The sequence below is a fragment of the Fundulus heteroclitus genome, chromosome 16, assembly GCF_011125445.2.
Source record: "Fundulus heteroclitus isolate FHET01 chromosome 16, MU-UCD_Fhet_4.1, whole genome shotgun sequence".
Lineage (NCBI taxonomy): Eukaryota > Metazoa > Chordata > Actinopteri > Cyprinodontiformes > Fundulidae > Fundulus > Fundulus heteroclitus.
Window position 1 is genome coordinate 36,567,422 of NC_046376.1, and position 20,561 is coordinate 36,587,982.

At 42.9% G+C, this 20,561-nt stretch overlaps 1 protein-coding gene across 1 annotated transcript in view; it reads right to left on the bottom strand.

The window, feature by feature from the left end:
• Positions 1-830: 830 nt before the first annotated feature.
• Positions 831-20,561, bottom strand: part of LOC110366475 (protein ANTAGONIST OF LIKE HETEROCHROMATIN PROTEIN 1-like) — a 49,024-nt gene continuing 29,293 nt past the window's right edge. The window contains exons 3-4 of the transcript XR_002426712.2: positions 3,406-3,505; positions 831-1,303 (exon numbers count right to left, since the gene is read on the bottom strand). The gene's annotated coding sequence lies outside the window, so the exon portion shown is untranslated. The remainder of the gene's footprint in view (positions 1,304-3,405; positions 3,506-20,561) is intronic.

A 20,561-nucleotide genomic window follows, 5' to 3' on the forward strand; every position in this document is an offset into this window, starting at 1 on the left:
TACTCACATGACATCTACATTTTTTATACAGCAGCTATCAGATAATGCAGGGGAAATTATGGCAGACAACTTCTCAAAAAGTACATTTGAACCTATTGCAGTAAAGCAACACTAAAATCAATCGCACTAAACTTAGAAAGCACTATTTACTACTAACTACCATTCTGTTCACAAGTTTTACTGTTGCAAATTATCATTTGTGTAAACATAACAAAATTGTTCAGGATAGCTTCTGATACCAAGTGTTTTTTTCTGATATGATGTTTGCTGTGGCTACAACAATGGAAGCAGTTACAATATAGTTACAATAAACTGTGAAGTATTTCTAAGAGTCCATATCACAATTTCAGTTCCCTAAATGTTTGGTGTGGTGTGGTGGGTGGGTCTGCGGAAGGTCTACGCCTAAGGAAATCCATCAAGCACTCCATATTTTTTCCCTATGTTGATCAGGAGATGGTTCATTTGGCACCAATCCACAAAGTCCTCTGTCACTATGAGTTGTCCTCAACTGTGATTAGGTTGACTATGACAGTTATTTGAGAAGTTCTTGAGATGGCAGCCAGGTTAGTAGATTAGTAGTCTGCAGTATAGAGGGTGAACAGGAATGATGCCATCACACTTCCCTGTTGGGCCTATTTGTGGGGCCTACTACAGGCCAGCCTGTCAAAGGCACAGCCCTGTGCCCTCAAATACTGTGGGCGATATCAAAAGCACAAAGAAAAATCTGCTTCCAGGCTACTCCAGGTGAGACAGAGCTCGATACAGGAGATAGATGATTGTAACAAACCCATAAAATCAGGAGACCCCATAATTCAGCCAACACAGAAATAAACGTTTCAAAAGGTTTATTGAATGAACTAGTGCTGCTGGAACAGGAACTGACATGAGCATACAGGAACCACTGTGGGAAAGAGAACAGGGTTTCGTGGCTGAGAACAACTCAGTGTGAATGAATCTAAAGTCAGGACTTGGGTCATACACGGATATGATGATTGCTGTAGCTACAACAATGGAAGCAGTTACAATATGGTTGATTATAAGTTGTATGTAAGATCACGTGCCCTGAACCTGCTGGTGTTTCAACACATGTGGTACATACTAGTGTATGTACCATTATAGATAGAGGTTTCCAATAGAGATTAGGAAACGAGCGAATCCGGGATATAGGCTTTGAGTCGTTCACAAGAGGCACACACCGGGCACACTCCAGGCAGAGGTATCCAGACAGGGGCCGAGGCAGGCAGGGTAGGTTGAGAAACTGTTCAGGTAGTTGAGGTCCAAATACAGAAGCCAACGGGAGAATCTGACAGGGGCAAGACAGATAGGAGAAATCAAAGTAATGAGACAGGTTGATAACAGGCATGCAAGGAATGCTTGATGGTTTACTGACATGGTGGCTTTCAAGAATCTGGCAGCAACATACTGGGAGAGGCTGGAATATATACACTCAACAAAAATATAAACGCAACACTTTGGTTTTGCTCCCATTTTTTATGAGATGAACTCAAAGATCTAGAACTTTTTCCACATACACAATATCACCATTTCCCCCAATTATTGTTCACAAACCAGTCTAAATCTGTGACAGTGAGCACTTCTCCTCTGCTGAGATAATCCATCCCACCTCACAGGTGTGCCATGTCAAGATGCTGATTAGACACCATGATTAGCGGGCCCGACGTGCCTGCCCTGGACTGGAAGCTGTCTTTTTTTTAACCTCGGAGTGGCCATCATTATGTTAGTATTATCTTTGTTTTTTCAATCATACAATTCAACCAATCAGATTAACAACTGAAGGCAACATGCTAGCCAATTAAAGCTGGAGAAGGGGGGGGGGGTCGCTGGGTCAGACGTTCTTATCCTTCAGAGACGCCGCGGCTCGGCTGTGGTTACTGTTGGTGTCGGTAGAGCGGGATGGATATTCAGTTTGATAATCAAATAATTACAAGAAGTGACAACGCAGCAAGCGAGAGCGAGCTGGAAGCAGCGCTATTAATTTCTGTTTGAAACGTCAGCATTGAAGTCAACACTGGAGTAAACATTCATGCTAGGAGGGTTAGCTAGGACAGCTAGCAGCACAAGGAGCAGAACCAAGCAGGAAAACTGCCAATCTGAAGGAACTTGGGTTACTTGCAGGCAGACGGGAACTCTGCTTTGTTCTAATCCTTGCACTCCCTAGCTGCTGTAATTACAGAACCTCTGTTAGTATGAATTTTTACTTCAATCAGTGTTCAGCCTGACACCGGCGCTCATGTTTATCAGCGTGTAGCTTAAGCTGGACTTTTGAGTACAGACACAGAACTACAGGTTGCTGTATCTCTGTTAGCTTCCAGACCAAACCAGCATAAAACCTTCCCAACTTAAAAGAAAAAAACAAGGCCAAATCTTAAACTCTCCCATGTTAAAAGCATAGAACTATTAAACACAAAAGAACATGCTGTTAGCACACAACTGAGCTTAAGCAAAGAAAAAAACACAATCAGGCAACCAAATAACGCACAAGATCCCTTTAACAATCATAATATATCAACTGGAAAAAAAACGTTTATCAATAGCGTCCCAGCATGAGTTGTCAATCTACTTTAATATAAACTTAATTTCTCTTACAGAGTAAAGCTCAATCAAACATTTCTCCTTCACAGCCATGAAATATTTTTAAATTGATCAGTAGTACTGAACCTCTCTAGGAGCGTTTACATTGACCAATACAATTTCATAGTGACACTTGATTAAACATTATTCTTTTCTTATTTTATTATAACTAAATAATATTAGTCATTATAACTATTATTCATTGATGTCCGATTCGACTCATTTCAAAAATAAATTGACCCATAAAATAAGTTTAAGGAGATTGCATTTTATTAAAATGGTTTTAGTTTTCTTCCAGACATACACAACTATTTTGATATATTTTGTTGGTAATTCTCTCTAAAAGCCCAACAAATGTTGTGAAAAGCTTCCCAAATGTTTACAACCTGCCCATAAGCTATTTTTGTTCCAGCTCAATGTGCTCAAAAGACACATAACTGGGATGAAACCTGCCTCATTTGGGAACATTGAATATTCTATTGCTTTTTGTTTGTTAATTTTTTTTTTTGGAATTTGGGATTTTATTGATGATTTCTTTCTCAGCACTGTAGGAGTAGTCACAGAGCCACTGTTCAGCCTGAAGCATATAAAATGTTTTTTTGAAAAAGTGTGCCCCCCCTGAAAAAATGGAATGCCCCTCCTGTAAGTTGTTTCTGCAGCCGGGTCTGGATGTCATCGAGACTGCAAACAGGGATGGAGTCCAAAAATACAGACAAAAAGCAACCCAAAAAAGGCAAACTAAAAGCTCAGGTGGACATCCTGGAGGCAGATCTCTGCATGGCAGGATCTCTGCCCGACATTCCAGAGGCAGACCTCTGTGTGGCAGGATCTCTGGCAGGCGACCCCGACATGGCAGCTTCTCTGGCGGGCGACCCCAGCATAGCAGCGTCTCTTGAGGCCTTCCCAGCCAAACCTAGCAAAATAATCAGTTTTAGGTCATTCTTCCAATTATTATTAATCATCAGACAGTTTTATTAAAAATAAAAAACAATTAAAAGACTCCTCACAATACACATGGTGGTAAAAACAAACTAATTAGAACTGTATCATTACAAAAAGTAGGCCCATTAATGTATTGTGCTTCCCATGAAGGTTTTATTGCTTGTTTGAAACATTATTAAGATTAAACCCATGCATGTGGTGCAGATTAATAACATGACATGCTTTTGCTGATGAATCTTATGAGCTCCTAGAGCCGACAAAGAGCACAGAGGTGAATGACTGTTTCACAGTTTTGTTTGCCTTCTGCCTCCTACAATCTCAGCTGCACACCAACAGACAACAGACCTGCTGGTTTCATGCACAATACTAGAAGTATTTTCTTCCCACTGTGAACACACTCTGTTATCAGCTTGTTCTTTTGTTTGTGAAGTAAGACAGCAATGCAAAATGTGTTTTCTTGTATGAATCACTTAACATCTTGTGAGAAGTTTAATAAAATTTGGTAGATATTTTGATCAAAATCATACAAAATGTCTAACAAAAGCCCATTCCATTTTTGCCCAGTATTATCTTCCAGCTTTCACAGAGGACTTTGCATACTTCAGAGAAGGACAGTGAATGTATTATTCAACAGTGAGCATGTCAGGGGGCTCTGCTTCAGGCTACAAACCTTCAGTTTAATTTAACTCATCACTCAGATGTTGGCAGCTTGTGGCAGATGGGTACACACACTGTTGTTTTTCGGTTGAAATGAAGACCTTCTTTTTATTGCATTACCTACAGAAAAGGAGGAGTACACACCTGAAGAAAGAATTCGTAAACACTGTTTTTGCTAAAGCTCCTGACATTAGATCATCAATCAGATAAAATCCAACTATAGGCAATATTATGGAATTCAAAAAGTATTCATGTGCGTTGTTAGTTTAGTTTACCTTGTGCTTTGCGTGTGCGTGTACGTGTGTGTGTTTGTGAGTGTGTGTGCAGACGACACTTATAAGCAGGTAATACCTTACCCACAGAAGATAGCTCTCTTATTGTCTTTGTACAGTATAAATCTAGATTAGCTGGTCGTGGAGACAGACACTAACAGCTGTCTGAGAGAAGCCAACACAAAAGACGACTACCATCTTAAAATAACTTATAGCATGGTATTGAAAGGCTTTTTTAAGAACCTTTAGAATCATTGTTAAAATCTTTTTTACCAAAGAGCATCAGTGGGAGATAAAAATCAATTTTTTGATGGATCAGGATGAGGACATGGACGATTCTGATTGGATTAACAAAGTTAAAACTTGATTATCTTAAATTAAATTATGATCCTAATTTTATGGAATGCTAAAAAAAGAGCTCAGAAGTGTGAAAGTGCAGCACCCTTTATGTAGTACGCAGAGCATCTTGCGGCATCTGCCCCACAAGGAAAATGACTTGGATAAGAGCTGAATCATATGCAAGCTATGTGAAACTAAAATGAAATATTATGAAGCACTGCAAAATATGAAGAACTTTATTAGACCTGACCTGAAGGTGAAAGTAAAACAACATAAATTCCGTGTGGGAGTAAACCAGAAGACCATCAAGTTTGGGCTGACTATTCTTTCCCAAAACTCTGACAAGGGAAAGCTACTTACAAAGTTCCTTGCAATTTTTACTACAAAAGATCTGTGGCCATCATCACTGGTTTTCTATCATGTATTTAGTGTTATTGACTAGTTCTTGGCTTTAATATCCCACTTAAAATTTGAACATTATGTCTTGTTTTGAATCTGTGTGATATGTGGGAATTCTTGAGCCAATGTCTCACCAAAATTTAATCATGGTTACATGATGGTTACAATAAAGATTGTTGATTTTCTTTTTTACTTTTAAAAAGGTTTACACTTAAACAATGATACCCATAGACAACAATAGCATAAAAACAAAGTTACAATATCATAAGAAGGTAAAAGATCTAAGATCTATGTGATGTTTGAGACCTTGTTCTCCTTCACCTTCCTGACGTCCAGGTCTGGAGGAAGTTCTCATGCTCTGCTTGTAACAATATATGCTGGTATCCTTCAATCAACTGTAGCTCCCCAGCACGCCCACCGACAGGGGGGGACAAACGGGTCAGTTGTCCTGGGCCCAGGACAGAGGGGGGGCCCAAAACTGACCCTCTGACCATTTTAATGGTCAGTCAGAGTGTCAGTCAGCGCGCATTGACTGCAGGACCAGTCTGTGTCACGGCACGTTGCTGCTCCCCCTCCCTTCTCGTACATGGCTCAGCGGCGCCAGCCAATCAGCACGCAGGCTTAGCCTGGCCCGCCCACTCAGATCCACACACAAACAACCTCGCTGCTGCTGATTAGACTCGGAGAGAGAGCGCAGAAGCGGAAAAACATGGAGAGAGAAAGAAGCGCCGTTTGGCCCTATTTCAATACCGTAAATGAAACCACAGCAAGCTGTATGTTTTGTAAAAAGCCGGTTAAATTCAGGGGAAACACAACTAATTTATCTAAGCACATGAAAAACCGTGGGCAAGAAAACGTCAAGCGACAGAGAGTGGAGATGAAACTTCTCTCATTGCCCCGACAGACCCACAGACTGATGTCACTGACTGAGGCGTTTCAGTCCTCCTGAGAACATCCAGGTAGATAAGAGTGGTCATCTTCAGCGGCAGTTCATGTTAACTTTCAAAGTAGATATTATCTATCATATGTTACTGGAGCCCACACAGAAAACGTAGTTAAGACATTGAAAGAACCCAGTACATATATCCTGTTAAAAAGTGTTATTTAAGATAAGATAACATTAGCTAATCCTTTTTTTATCCCAGGATGGAAAATTTATAGGATTAAAGCAACAGGCAGGTGCACACAACACACACAAAATTACATAAGGATTGAAAGATATAAGAGGTGGATTAGAAAAAAAACATTCTGAACATAACATTATTATTATTATTATTTAATTATAATACTAAGATAAAAATCACAAAACCCAAAAGGTCAACAGTTTCATGGTACATCAAGCTTAGGGACTCGCTGATATACAGCAGGTCAACATAAGTATAAATGTATAAAATATAGAGATTTCCAGGGCATGAAGTATACAGTTTTTTGGTGTGTGTTTGTGTGTGTGTGTGTGTGTGTGTGTGTGTGTGTGTGTGTGTGTGTGTGTGTGTGTGTGTGTGTGTGTGTGTGTGTGTGTGTGTGTGTGTGTGTGTGTGTGTGTGTGTGGTGCCGGCAGGTGTAGAGGGGGGGCCTAAAAAGACTGCGTTGTCCCGGGCCCTAGCAAAGCTGTCAGCTGGCCTGCTCCCCAGAGCCGGCAGCACAAACCATGACACTCTCATCATCACCATGCTTGACTGTAGGCTACACACATGTGTCTTTGTATACTTTACCTGGTTGCCCCTACACATGCCACACCAGTATTGTATAAAGTACTGAAATCTCGGAGTCAAGAAAAAGTGTAAGTACCTCTCCAAAATATGACTTTGGTAAAAGTCCAAGTCACTGACTGAAATGTTACTTGAGTTAAAGTCTTAAAGTATCTGAAATGTCTTGTACTTATGCATGAAAATTAATGTAAAACTAGATGTACTCAAGTAATGTAATGAAAAGTATAAGTAAAAAGTAAAACAAAGCAAATGCAGTTTGAATGACATTTTTTAGATTTTGGTAAACTTTGAAGGTCAAATTTGAAGGTCAAAAATCAGACATTCTGATTCTGGATATTTTCAAACCAGCTATTGAATTTAATGCACTAGATGATCTTTTCTTCATAAGAGAACAGCAAGGACTGCAGCCAAAATATGGCCTTTTTAGACCTGCTGTATATCAGCCAGCCCATAACAATTTCTCCCTTCCATTGCAGGAGGTAGAATATGTTAGATACTTTGGGAATTCTCTGCCCTCTGAATCTGCTAGCTCCGGCCCTGCTTTATGCTAATTTATTAATGGTCAGTGTGGAAATCTATGAACAATAAAACCAATGTAAATTGTGTTCCTTTGTTTTATTTGTCTTTATCCTAATTCTAGAAATATAAATAGTCAAATGAATAACACTATTATTTTGTGGAACCCTAATCATACTATTATAACTACGCAAAGGTCTAAACAGGAGTAGCAACTGCCTCAAATGGTCGAAAATAAATGAAAGCAACAATAACAATGAAATAATGGTAAATGTGACACTCTCACCTTTTTCAGACGGCTTTGGCTAAGAATCTGAATTTTTATGACCTACAGTCTTTGCTTTTCCATCTTTCCAGCAGTCTTCAGAACTCCTGCCTGGCACAGAATATTTAGTATTATGAAGGAGATTAGGTTTTTGTTGATAAAATGTGTTATACTTCAGAATTAAATGCTATTTTGAGATATTAACGTTGGTTACTTACATTTCTAAAGCTCAACAATTCAAAACTCTTTCTTGCTGCTTCTGTTCAGAACTGCACTCAGCAGCTTTCACCTATTTTAGTGCAGATAATATTTAGTTTCTTAACTGGGACTAGTTTCGTAGTCTAGTATTAATTGTGGTAACGGCTGTATCTGAGTTAAAATCAAAACTGAAATCTTGTGCTCCAAGCGCACGTACGAACATGCACGCACACACATGCACGCACACACACGTAATAGAAAACAGCCAATCAGGAAGAGGGAAGGTGGGATTTAAGACAGCACAACCAAAGAGAACAGAGTTAAAGGGGGACAGGGGTCTCTATTTTGTCAATCAAAGGCCAGGCGCGTTAGTGATTGGCTGCGTGGAGCGCCAGGCCCCGCCCCCGCTGGCGCACAGCAACTTTGAAACTAGAATCGTTCAACTTCTGAAGAAGTTGAAGAAGGCGCCCGCCTGGTGGTGGGCATGACCGTCAAAGGCAAAGCTTCCGAGTTCCTTGGTCGTAGTCTCTCATCGCTTGGGGATTTTAAATCAAACCTTCTGAGTGAAAAGGATTTGTCTTCATCAAAACCTGCCGACCAGGAAAACTCTGCGTCTGCAGAGCTGCAAACTGCGTATTTCGATCTGAGACGCAGCTAATGAGCTAATTGGCGACAGCCGACGGTCAACGTTTCCCATTCATTTGCTACGGTAGTCCTAAACCACTACTGACATAATACACTTTTTGGCCACAAGCGTCATTTTGGGGGCGTCGTTTCCACCTCTTTTCTTAGAGCCGTTTTTAATAGAAAGAAGAAAAGGCAAAAACGGTCCAAACAAAAGGTTGAAACGTTTACATTTGTAACCTCTGCCTTACATAAACAGTAGCATTAAATCTTAATAAATAAAAGTATAGACAATTATTTCAGTAACTCAATTCAGTAAGTGAAATACAATATATAAAGGGGTTGGACAATTAAACTGAAACACCTCTCATTTTAGTGTGGGAGGTTTCATGGCTAAATTGGACCAGCCTGGTGGCCAATCATCATTAATTGCACATTGAACCAATAAGAGCAGAGCGTGAAGGTCCAATTAGCAGGGTAAGAGCACAGTTTTGCTCAAAATATTGCAATGCACACAAAATTATGGGTGACATGGGTGAGTTCAAAGGAGGACAAATTGTTGGTGCACATCTTGCTGGATGTGTCAAAACTTTCTTCAATTGAATAAAAACAAAACTGAAGTAATAATATTTGGACCAATAGAGGAGAAATCAAAAGTTAGCACACAGCTTCGCTTCAGCTAGAAACCACTGATCAGGCCCGAAATCTGGTTGTAGTGATGGACTCAGACCTGAACCTCCAAAAGCATTTACAGACAGTGACAAGGTCGGCTTTCTATCACCTGAAGAACATTTCCAGGATTAAAGGACTGATGTCTCAGCAGGATCTGGAAAAACTAATCCATGCGTTTATATTTAGTAGAATTGATTACTGCAACGGTGTTTTCACAGGTCTGCCTAAAAAGTGGATCAGACAGCTGCAGCTGATCCAGAACGCTGCTGCCCGCGTCCTCACTAAGACTAAGAAAGTAGAGCACATCACCCCAGTTCTAAAGTCCTTACACTGGCTCCCTGTATCTCAGAGAACAGACTTTAAAATACTTCTGTTAGTCTATAAATCCCTAAATGGCTTAGCACCTAAATACATCACAGACTTGTTATCAGTGTATCAACCTTCCAGACCACTAAGGTCTTCTGGCTCCAGCCTGCTCTGCATTAGCCTCGTGAGACCATCCTGATCTCGCGAGTTTTCAAGGTTTCACTCGCAGATCAGTCTGGATACTCTCCGTTGAAGAAAATTTGGAGCCGTTCACCAAACAAACGTCCAATCAGCGTTGGCTTTGAGGCGGGTTGAGGTGTGACGCAACGGGAAGTGCGACAGTTCAGTCTAAACAACATGGCGGCTTCGGCCGATGAAACTAGCGTTAGCGTGGCTATCGAGCAAGTTTTATTGGAATTACAGAGTATTTCTTTGCTGCGCTAACGAGCCTTTACCTGCAGCAGCAAGAGTAGCTTGGCTTGTGGTTGTGTTTTCGTCGTCGCTCGTAACAGAGCGACGACGAATCTGATTGGTTCATTTGGCCCGTCTATCACCAACATAGGCCAATCAGCTAACCAGTATTTTCGCCCCTTCCCAAAGTTACTTCAACGGAAGGTTTCCAGATGGATATGCGGAGCAAATCTATCTGGCGGAGTCAGGTAAGCTCTGCATACCTAGAACCAGAACTAAACAAGGAGAAGCACCATTTAGTTCCTATGCTCCACTTATCTGGAACAAACTTCCAGAAAACTGTAAAAGTGCGGAAAGCCTGAGTTCTTTTAAATCAAGATTAAAAACACATTTGTTTAAAATTGCCTTTGACTGTTCTAGTTAAACTGTTTTACTGTTTTTAATGTTCTTCTTTGTTTCTACATTCTATCTGTACTTGCTTTTATTCTATTTTCTATCTACATTTTATTCCTACTTGCGTTTATTTTGCTATATTTTAATCATGTAAAGCACTTTGTATTGTCTATGTACTGAATTGTGCTGTATATATAAATTTCCCTTGCCTTGCCTTGCATCTGTGACCAAGACAGCAAGTGTTTGTGATGTATCAAGAGCCACGGGGTCCAGGGTAATGTGGACGAACCACATCCAACAGGATTAACTGTGGACGCACGAGAAAGCTGTCTGAAAGGGATGTTCGGGTGCTAACCCGGATTGTATCCAGAAAACAAAAAACCACACAACTCTACTTATAACTAACTTTCTGAAATACAAACTAAAGTTCACCAATCAGTTCTAAAACATCTTTAGATGAACTCTTGTTGAGACCTGGAGTATGGAGCACCAAGTCTTCCATATTTAAAAATAAATACAGAAATAAATAAATGCTCAATAACTTAATATGCATACAATTATGTGCCACCAAAAATACAATGCACAAATAAATGCAGATAGAAAATGAATTATACAGTGAGACAAAATGTATATATTTCCTTTAATTAGCCACTTTATTTATTAATTACTTATTTTTTTAAGTATTTATTTATGTGCATGTTATAATGTTTTTGTCTGTTTTATTCTTTATTTGTATTTTTTTGCCCTATTTATTTCTCAGATGCTATTTATTTCTGTTTGTCCTTCTTACATTTCTGTTTCTCGTTTTTACATTTCTGTTTCTCGTTTTTACATTTCTGTTTCTCGTTTTTACATTTCTGTTTGTCCTTTTTACATTTCTGTTTCTCGTTTTTACATTTCTATCTGTCCTTTTTACATTTCTGTTTCTCGTTTTTACATTTCTGTTTGTCCTTTTTACATTTCTGTTTCTCGTTTTTACATTTCTGTTTGTCCTTTTTACATTTCTGTTTCTCGTTTTTACATTTCTATCTGTCCTTTTTACATTTCTGTTTCTCGTTTTTACATTTCTATCTGTCCTTTTTACATTTCTGTTTGCAATTTTTACATTTCTGTCTCTCCTTTTTACATTTCTGCCTGTCCTTTTTACATTTCTGTCTCTCCTTTTTACATTTCTGCCAGTCCTTTTTACATTTCTGTATACATTTCTGCCTCATTATGCAAATGAGGAGGGGCTGTGTCTTAAGGGCTCAACTTCTTCCCATTGGTTGGTTAGCATTTTACTGCGTCGGTCAAATCTACATGGCTTTTCCCCGACATGAAGCATTGTTTAATAATAACTCAGCAGGCAGACGTTCAGTGTCCGACCTCTTACGGGAAGCTGCTAATAGACTGGAAGAATTAGAACGCTGTACATTTGGGATCTGAAATGTTTTTCGTTGGTTTCAGATTCGGCTTTCCAGATCAATAACTCATCGGCGGATGATTTATTCTACAAAACAGACACCTCTCCGCAACCACCGCAAGGCAGACGCTGAACTACAACCGTAGTTTCCTCAAAACGAGTCCGTGGGCCAGAATCTGTGGGACGTCTCCTTAAGAAGTTTCGGATGAACTGTCAGACGGCAACTTTCTTGCGCTTAGATAAGTTGCTACACATAGCAGTGATCTCAAAACACCAATAATCCCACGTTTTCACTTGCACATTAATAAGTTATTGCTGATAAAAAATCTGAACTGTTGCGCTCCGGGCCGAGAGGTCACGTGATTCGATTTTTGCTGCTCAGCCAATCAGATCGCTGTATTGTCAGCTGAGTGCGTTCAATGTGTAAGGTGTTTCCAGACGAAGAAAGCGCAATAATAGCATTTTCTGGCGCCAGTTGGCAAAGATCTTAATGGCAAGGAAAAAGAAATAGCCCAGACCATCCATCATCCATTTTCTAACACGTTTATCCCTGCTGGGTTCGGACCGGTGCCGATCTCCAGCTGTCAATGGGCGAAAGGCGGGGTAGACCCTGGACAGGTCGGCAGTCCATCACAGGGCAGAAATAGCCCAGACTTTTGCTCATTTTACTGTGATATCACCAAGACCTGCTGCGCTAGGATAGCACAGCCAAACGACTTATCCCCGCCAGAATTTGTATCCCCTGCATCAGGAGAGTGTTTAAAATCAATAAAACTTTTAACCTCCAGCTTTGCGAAGTCTAAATATTTTTAAACATCACATTCTAATAAAATGAAATAGATTTTTTTAAATTCCTAATACATTGTTCTGTTTTTAAAATCGACATATCTCGTTGTTGATAAACAAAGAGCAAAAGACTGGGGTGTTAAATGGGCACGGTGTCGTGCCAAACTAGGTATCCCCGCCAGGATTTGTATCCCCTGCGTCGGGAGCGCGCATTCAGCTTTCTGAACGCAGTAAACTCCGCCTCATTTCCAGACAATTCGGCATGAAAATCAAGATGTTTTATTTCTCTTAGCGAAATATAGGAATAGTGCCGTTACATTATCGTTCAGTTAATGGGTTAAAATTGAAAACGTAACACTTGTTAGTACGATCGTAAGGGATTGCTATGTCGGTTAAAACTAAACTGATCACTCAGTATAACACGTTCTGATAAAGTAAACGGCTCTGTGGTCATCTCCAGATGTGTAACGAAAGTATTAGCTTTATGTCATTAGATTGTTGCATGTCTGTCTGCTGAAACTAAAAACCCATCTTTTGTGCCAAAACTCAAGAATGTGGGCTACTGTTAGTCCATTTTGGAAGGTGTTACACATTGTGGCAGGCTGGACCCCATATTTTTTGTATCCCCTTGTAACTTCTTAATTTAAAGAGCTAACAGCTTCAACTTTTCTACAGTTGTTTGTGATTATAAGAGGTGTTTATGTGGCAAGACTCAAGAATGTGAGCTACTGTTAGTCCATTTTGGAAGGGGATACATATTCTGGCAGGCTGACCCTGATATTTTTTGTATCCCCTTGTAACTTCTTCATTAAAAGAGCTAACAGCTTCAAATTTTCAGCAGGTGCTTGTTGTTATAAGAGGTGTTTATATGCCAAAAATCTAGAATGTGGGATACTGCTAATCCATTTTGGAAGGGGATACATATATGCTCAGCATGATAGTTATCCTCATAACATATACACACACAAATATATATATATATATATATATATATATATATATATATATATATATATATATATATATGTATATGTGTGTGTGTGTGTGTGTGTGTGTGTGTGTGTGTGTGTGTGTGTGTGTGTGTGTGTGTATTTATTGCAGCACAGGAATGAGGCATCTTCTCTGATCCACGTTCACAATAACAGAACTCAACTTTTTTCTGCCACATATATATATGGCGGTGACGTTGACGTGCGAACCTGCGCCCTATGACGCGTCTACGTATATGATGTCTGTAGTTGCGCCGTACACAGATCGTGAGCGGTGAACTTTTAAACCCGCGGTTCCGTCGCACAGTTTGAGACGATATAAGTACCACGACTGAAAAACTTGTACAGTGTATGCCCGGCTTAACACACTTACCATAACAGCTCCGCATCACCGTTTATGACCACTTCTTCTTCTTCTGTTTTAAAAGCGGTGCGCCCTTCTTCTTCTTCTTCTTCGTGTTTTAATGGGTGCTGACCACATCCAAAAGGATTATTAGCGCCCCTCTAGTGGTGCGCTGTGTTCCTCATCTTTATATTATCAGCAGCGCAACCAGCTACCGTAACACCTGTTAAATGTATCACTGTTATAGCTTCGAAGGTCCAGAAATTCATGTGTGCTATTGCGCAGCAACGCGGTGCAGTTTTGGAAGAAAAAGTCCGGTGAAAAATAGATTAAAAAAAACTTCAGGAAAACTGTTGTTTTTTTTATGTGAGACGGTGCAGAGCTGAAAAGTCCATATTGCGCCTGCTAATGAGCAGTAGTTCTTGCTGTTGCAATTTTTCCATCATTCATTCATTTATATCAGTTGTTCAAATTATTTATTTGTTACTTGTAAAAAAAAAAAAGAAGAAATATTGGGTACCCCCCCGGCGGGTTGCGAACCTGCGACCTTTGGTGCACCAGCCCAACACCTAAACCACTGTACCGAAAAAAAAGTGCCATGCTGAGCTCTGCATTTTTGTGAGGTCAACTGTGTGTCGGAAGTGGTTTTGAGAAGTGGTTTTTGGTTAATTTTGTCACCATGGTAACTTTAAATGGCGTCAAGTACAAATAGCACACTTCGCACCGTCGAGACGCACGTTTTGATATATAGTTTGCGGGGGTACAGCCTACGGTTCGGGCTGTATTCACGGTGACGGAAGAATAAAAAGCTATAATATTATTATTAAAGAAACCCTTATTAGGTGCATAACATAAGGCCTCCGCCATGCATTTTCAATGCATAGGCGGGCGCCTAATGACACGCCGAGCGCTTCAAACGGAGGCGCACCGGGCGATCTCTGGCTGAGCCAAACCGACACTTTTTTTGTAACGAGTAACTAAACCAAACATTGAAAATGTATCGGAGTAAAAGTATGCAATTAAGTACGGAAATATAGTGAAGCAAAAGGAAAAAATTAAAAAAAAAAAATGTATACTAGAGAAAAGTATAAAGTACTCCAAAATATACTTAAGTACAGTAGTGAAGTATTTTTACTTCGTTACTATACAACACTGTGCCACACAGTACTAAACACCATCTGAATCAAACTGTCATGATTTTTGGAAGGAGGACCCAAATGCAGTGTCAAGTGACAAAAGTGAAATATTTAATGGGTATCCAAAAACAGGACACATAGCACATGTGGGAAACCAAAACAGAGGCAGCAAAACCAGGGGAACCAGCAACAAGAACATGAAACTGACTGCTTAAGTACTGGAAGTAGAAGAGAAGCACGAGTACCAAGGGGAGTTAAGGCAAGGCAAGTTTATTTGTACAGTACATTTCAGTAAGAAGACAAGTCATAGTGATGTACATGAACAGAACACAAGAAAAGAAAACATACAGAGGAAAGTATGGATAAGTTGGACTACAAAATTGATCTAATGAAGTTTCCGTGACCTACAACAGTTTGAAATGAACACTAACATTCAAGAGCAACTCTAAACAAATAGGTTTTTAACCTTGATTTAAAGGAGAAATAATTAATGACACCTTGTGTTTCAAATCGAACATCTACACAACAGCCTGCCACTGACAACAGCCTATGCCATTTCGTCAATGGTCCGTTGCTGCTGTGAAACCCAACTCTTAAAAATTGTTTTAACTATTAAAGTCTTCTCGTCGCTCATGCCATACAATGTGTGAAAATATTCAAGAAGAACTGTTAGCCAAAACCTCCTTCCATCAGTAAGAGCATTGAAGATGGAACGTGGTTGGGTCTTTTAGCATGATGATGATCCCAAACACCGTTTGGTCAACGAGCCCCCAGTCAACCTAAGTACACACTAAGTACTAAGTTGTTAGAGCTACCGCAACCTGTTGGCAGTGAAACACTTTGGTAGACCCGGCTCTTTTTCCCTAGGGTGACCCACAGTTGTAGTGTTTTGAATATACGACGCGTGAAACAGAAATCTATACCTTAACTAGTTTAATCTAGAAAAGTCAGATAAATGTTTACAGACACACCAGCGATGATGGGCTCTTGATAAGACACAATGCAGGGAAATGGAACGTAGCAAGAGCCCCTAATGATCCTCCCGTAAGCATTATAAAGAAGTCTATGTACACGCCCATGCAAAGGCCGTACACTTCCTCACGTCATCAGTAAAATAATGTGTCACCACTGGGGTGCTATCTGATAGATTGTGCCATAACCTTGTGTCCCAGACTACCTAAGTGAGCATGCAGCTCCCAGGATAACTGACTGTTCCACTCATACATCCCATTTCTAACAAAGTACACACAACCACCTTTTCTTTTTTATTGGTAAGAGTGTTTGCATGTGGGGGCACCAGCAACAGGCCCAAAACATCACTGCTCCAGAGGAGATCTGCATGGAGGAATGGGCCAAAATACCAGCTACAGTGTGTTCAAACCTGGTAAAGACTTACAGGAAATGTTTGACCTTTGTCATTGCGAACAAAGGTTATGCTACAAAGTATTAAGTTGATTCTATTTGTTATTGACCAAATACTTGGTTCAAATACTTCCAACATAATTTACTAATGGCCCTGTGACAAAGTGGTTAGCACTCTTGCTGCACAGCAAGGTTTCCTCGGGCTGCTCCGGTTTCCCCTACCACTAAAGACATGCTGGTCAGGTTGGCCATTAGTGGTGGCACGCTCAGTTGCAGCAGTTCAGGCTAACTCTCCATCGGATCTACAAAATTCCATTGTATGTACCTTGAATGTATGACAAAAAAGCATCTTAATATATTCTTTAAAAATTCTATAATGTGATTTCCTCACATCATAGAGAGTACAGACCTCTCTCCTCTTTCTAAGTAGGACAACTTGTGCAATTAGTGGCACTTGCCCAACTGTGTGTCTATATATATATCCATCCATCCATCCATTTTCTAACATGTCTATCCCTTGTGGGGTCGCAAGGGGTGCTCCAGCTGTCAATGGGCGAGAGGCGGGGTACACCCTGGACAGGTCGCCAGTCTATCGCAGTATATATATATATATATCCGTCCGTCCGTCCGTCCGTCTTCTTCCGCTTATCCGGGGTCGGGTCGCGGGGGTAGCAGCTTCAGTAGGGAGGCCCAGACGTCCCTCTCCCCAGCCACTTGGGCCAGCTCCTCAGGAGGAATCCCAAGGCGTTCCCAGGCCAGCCGGGAGACATAGTCCCTCCAGCGTGTCCTGGGTCTTCCCCTGGGCCTCCTCCCGGTGGGACGTGCCCGGAACACCTCACCAGGGAGGCGTCCAGGAGGCATCCTGACCAGATGCCCGAGCCACCTCAACTGGCTCCTCTCGACGTGGAGGAGCAGCGGCTCTACTCTGAGTCCTCCCCGGATGACTGAGCTCCTCACCCTATCTCTAAGGGAGAGCCCAGACACACTGCGGAGAAAACTCATTTCAGCCGCTTGTATCCGGGATCTCGTTCTTTCGGTCACGACCCAAAACTCGTGACCATAGATGAGGGTAGGAACGTAGATCGACCGGTAAATCGAGAGCTTCGCCTTTTGGCTCAGCTCTCTCTTCACCACAACGGATCGGTACAGCGCCCGCTTCACAGCAGACGCTGCACCAATCCGCCTGTCGATCTCCCGCTCCATCTTCCCCTCATTCGTGAACAAGACCCCAAGATACTTGAACTCCTCCACTAGGGGCAGGACATCCTCCCCAACCTGGAGAAGGCACTCTACCCTTTTCCGGTTCAAGACCATGGTCTCGGATTTGGAGGCACTGATTTTCATCCCGGCCGCTTCGCACTCGGCTGCGAACCGCTCCAGTGAGAGCTGTAGATCACGCCCTGATGAAGCCAATAGGACCACGTCATCCGCGAATAGCAGAGACGCAATCCTAAGGCCACCAAAACAGATCCCCTCAACACCTTGGCTGCGCCTAGAAATTCTGTCCATAAAAGTTATGAACAGAATCGGTGACAAAGGGCAACCTTGGCGGAGTCCAACTCTCACCGGAAACGAGTCCGACTTACTGCCGGCAATGCGGACCAGACTCTGACACCGGTCGTACAGAGACCTGACAGCCCTTATTAAAGGGTCCGGTACTCCATACTCCCGGAGTACCCCCCACAAGATCCCCCGGGGGACACGGTCGAATGCCTTCTCCAGATCCACAAAGCACATGTAGACTGGTTGGGCAAACTCCCATGCCCCCTCAAGAATCCTGCTGAGGGTATAGAGCTGGTCCAGTGTTCCACAGCCAGGACGAAAACCACACTGCTCTTCCTGAATCCGAGATTCGACTATCCGACGGACCCTCCTTTCCAGAACCCCTGAATAGACCTTACCAGGGAGGCTTAAGAGTGTGATTCCTCTGTAGTTGGAACACACCCTCCGGTCCCCCTTTTTAAATAGGGGGACCACCACCCCAGTCTGCCAATCCAGAGGAACAGCCCCCGATGTCCACGCAATGTTGCAGAGCCGCGTTAACCAACACAGCCCCACAACATCCAGAGCCTTAAGGTACACAGGGTGAATCTCATCCACCCCCGGGGCCTTGCCACCGAGGAGCTTTTTAACAACCTCGGCAACCTCAGCACCAGAGATGGGAGAACCCGACCCAGAGTCCTCAGACTCTGCTTCCTCAATGGAAGACGTGTTGGTGGGATTAAGGAGGTCTTCGAAGTATTCCGCCCACCGACACACGACGTCCCGAGTCGAGGTCAGCAGCACACCACCCCCACTGTAAACAGTGTTGGTACTGCACTGCTTCCCCCTCCTGAGACGCCGGAGAGTGGGCCAGAATCGCTTCGAAGCCGTACGGAAGTCTTTCTCCATGGCCTCTCCGAACTCTTCCCACGCCCGAGTTTTTGCCTCGGCGACCAGCCGAGCCGCCTGCCGCTTCGACTGCCGGTACACATCAGCTGCTTCCGGAGTCCCACAGGCCAAAAAAGCCCGGTAGGACTCCTTCTTCAGCTTGACGGCTTCCCTCACCGCTGGTGTCCACCAGCGGGTTCGAGGGTTGCCGCCGCGACATGCACCGACAACCTTGTGGCCACAGCTCCAACTAGCCGCCTCAACAATAGAGGCGTGGAACATGGTCCATTCAGACTCAATGTCCCCCGCCTCCCTCGGGATGTGTTTAAAGTTCTCCCGGAGGTGGGAGTTAAAGCTCCGCCTCACAGGGGACTCTGCCAGACGTTCCCAGCAAACCCTCACAGTGCGTTTGGGCCTGCCCGGTCGGACCAGCTTCCTCCCCCGCCATCGGAGCCAACTCACCACCAGGTAGTGGTCGGTGGAGAGCTCCGCCCATCTCTTCACCCGAGTGTCCAAGACATACGGCCGCAGGTCAGATGAAACGACAACAAAGTCGATCATTGAACTGCGACCTAGGGTGTCCTGGTGCCAAGAGCACATATGGACACCCTTATGCTTGAACATGGTGTTTGTGATGGGCACAGAAGTCCAACAACAAAACACCACTCGAGTTCAGATCAGGTGGGCCATTCCTCCCAACCACGCCCCTCCAGGTCCCACTGTCATTGCCCACGTGAGCGTTGAAGTCCCCCAGCAAAACGAGGGAGTCCCCAGGAGGGGCACTCTCCAGTACCCCCTCCAAGGACTCCAAAAAGGGTGGGTAATCTGAACTGCTGTTTGGCGCATAAGCGCAAACAACAGTCAGAACCCGTCCCCCCACACGAATGCGGAGGGAGGCCACCCTCTTGTTCACTGGGGAAAACCCCAACGTGCAGGCACCGAGATGGGGGGCAACCAGTATGCCAACCCCAGCTCGGCGCCTCTCACCATGGGCAACTCCAGAGTGGAAGAATGTCCAGCCCCTCTCAAGGAGACTGGTTCCGGAGCCAGAGCGGTGCGTCGAGGTGAGTTTGACTATCTCTAGTCGGAACCTCTCAACCTCGCGCACAAGCTCAGGCTCCTTCCCCACCAGAGAGGTGACATTCCACGTCCCAAGAGCCAGCTTCTGCAGCCGAGGATCGGAACGCCAAGGTCCCCGCCCTCTACTGCCACCCGTTGCACAATGCACCCGACCCCTTTGGCCCCTCCAACAGGTGGTGAGCCCATTGGAAGGGGGACCCATGTTGCCTCTTCGGGCTGAGCCCGGCCGGGCTCCATGGGCAAAAGCCCGGCCACCAGACGCTCGCCAACGTGCCCCACCTCCAGGCCTGGCTCCAGAGTGGGGCCCCGGTGACCCGCGTCCGGGCGAGGGAACACGAAGTCCAACAATCTTATTCATCATAAGGGGCATATATATATATGTATATATATATATATATATATATATATATATATATATATATATATATATATATATATACCCGTCAGAGTCATTTGTTTTTTAGATGTTCTGGTATAGCGTTGTTTTCAAGTCCGAAGACTCCAAAGCACTACATTCAGTCATTTACCCATTCACGCACACATTTGCATGCTGACAGTGATAAGCACAGCTTCCCTGGGGCGACCGAGAGAAGTGAAACTGCCATACATCGCCACCATCAGGCCCTCTAACCACAACCAGAGTTTAGTAATCCGTGTAAGAATAACTTTTTGGACTTAAATAAAAATCCATAATTTTCTAATTATTCATTTGACTCCTGCATTTCAACTCTGTCCACCACATCATGCTCACAGCTTTACCTGTTGTTCAGATTGAGTTAGATATTTAAATCCTGTTAA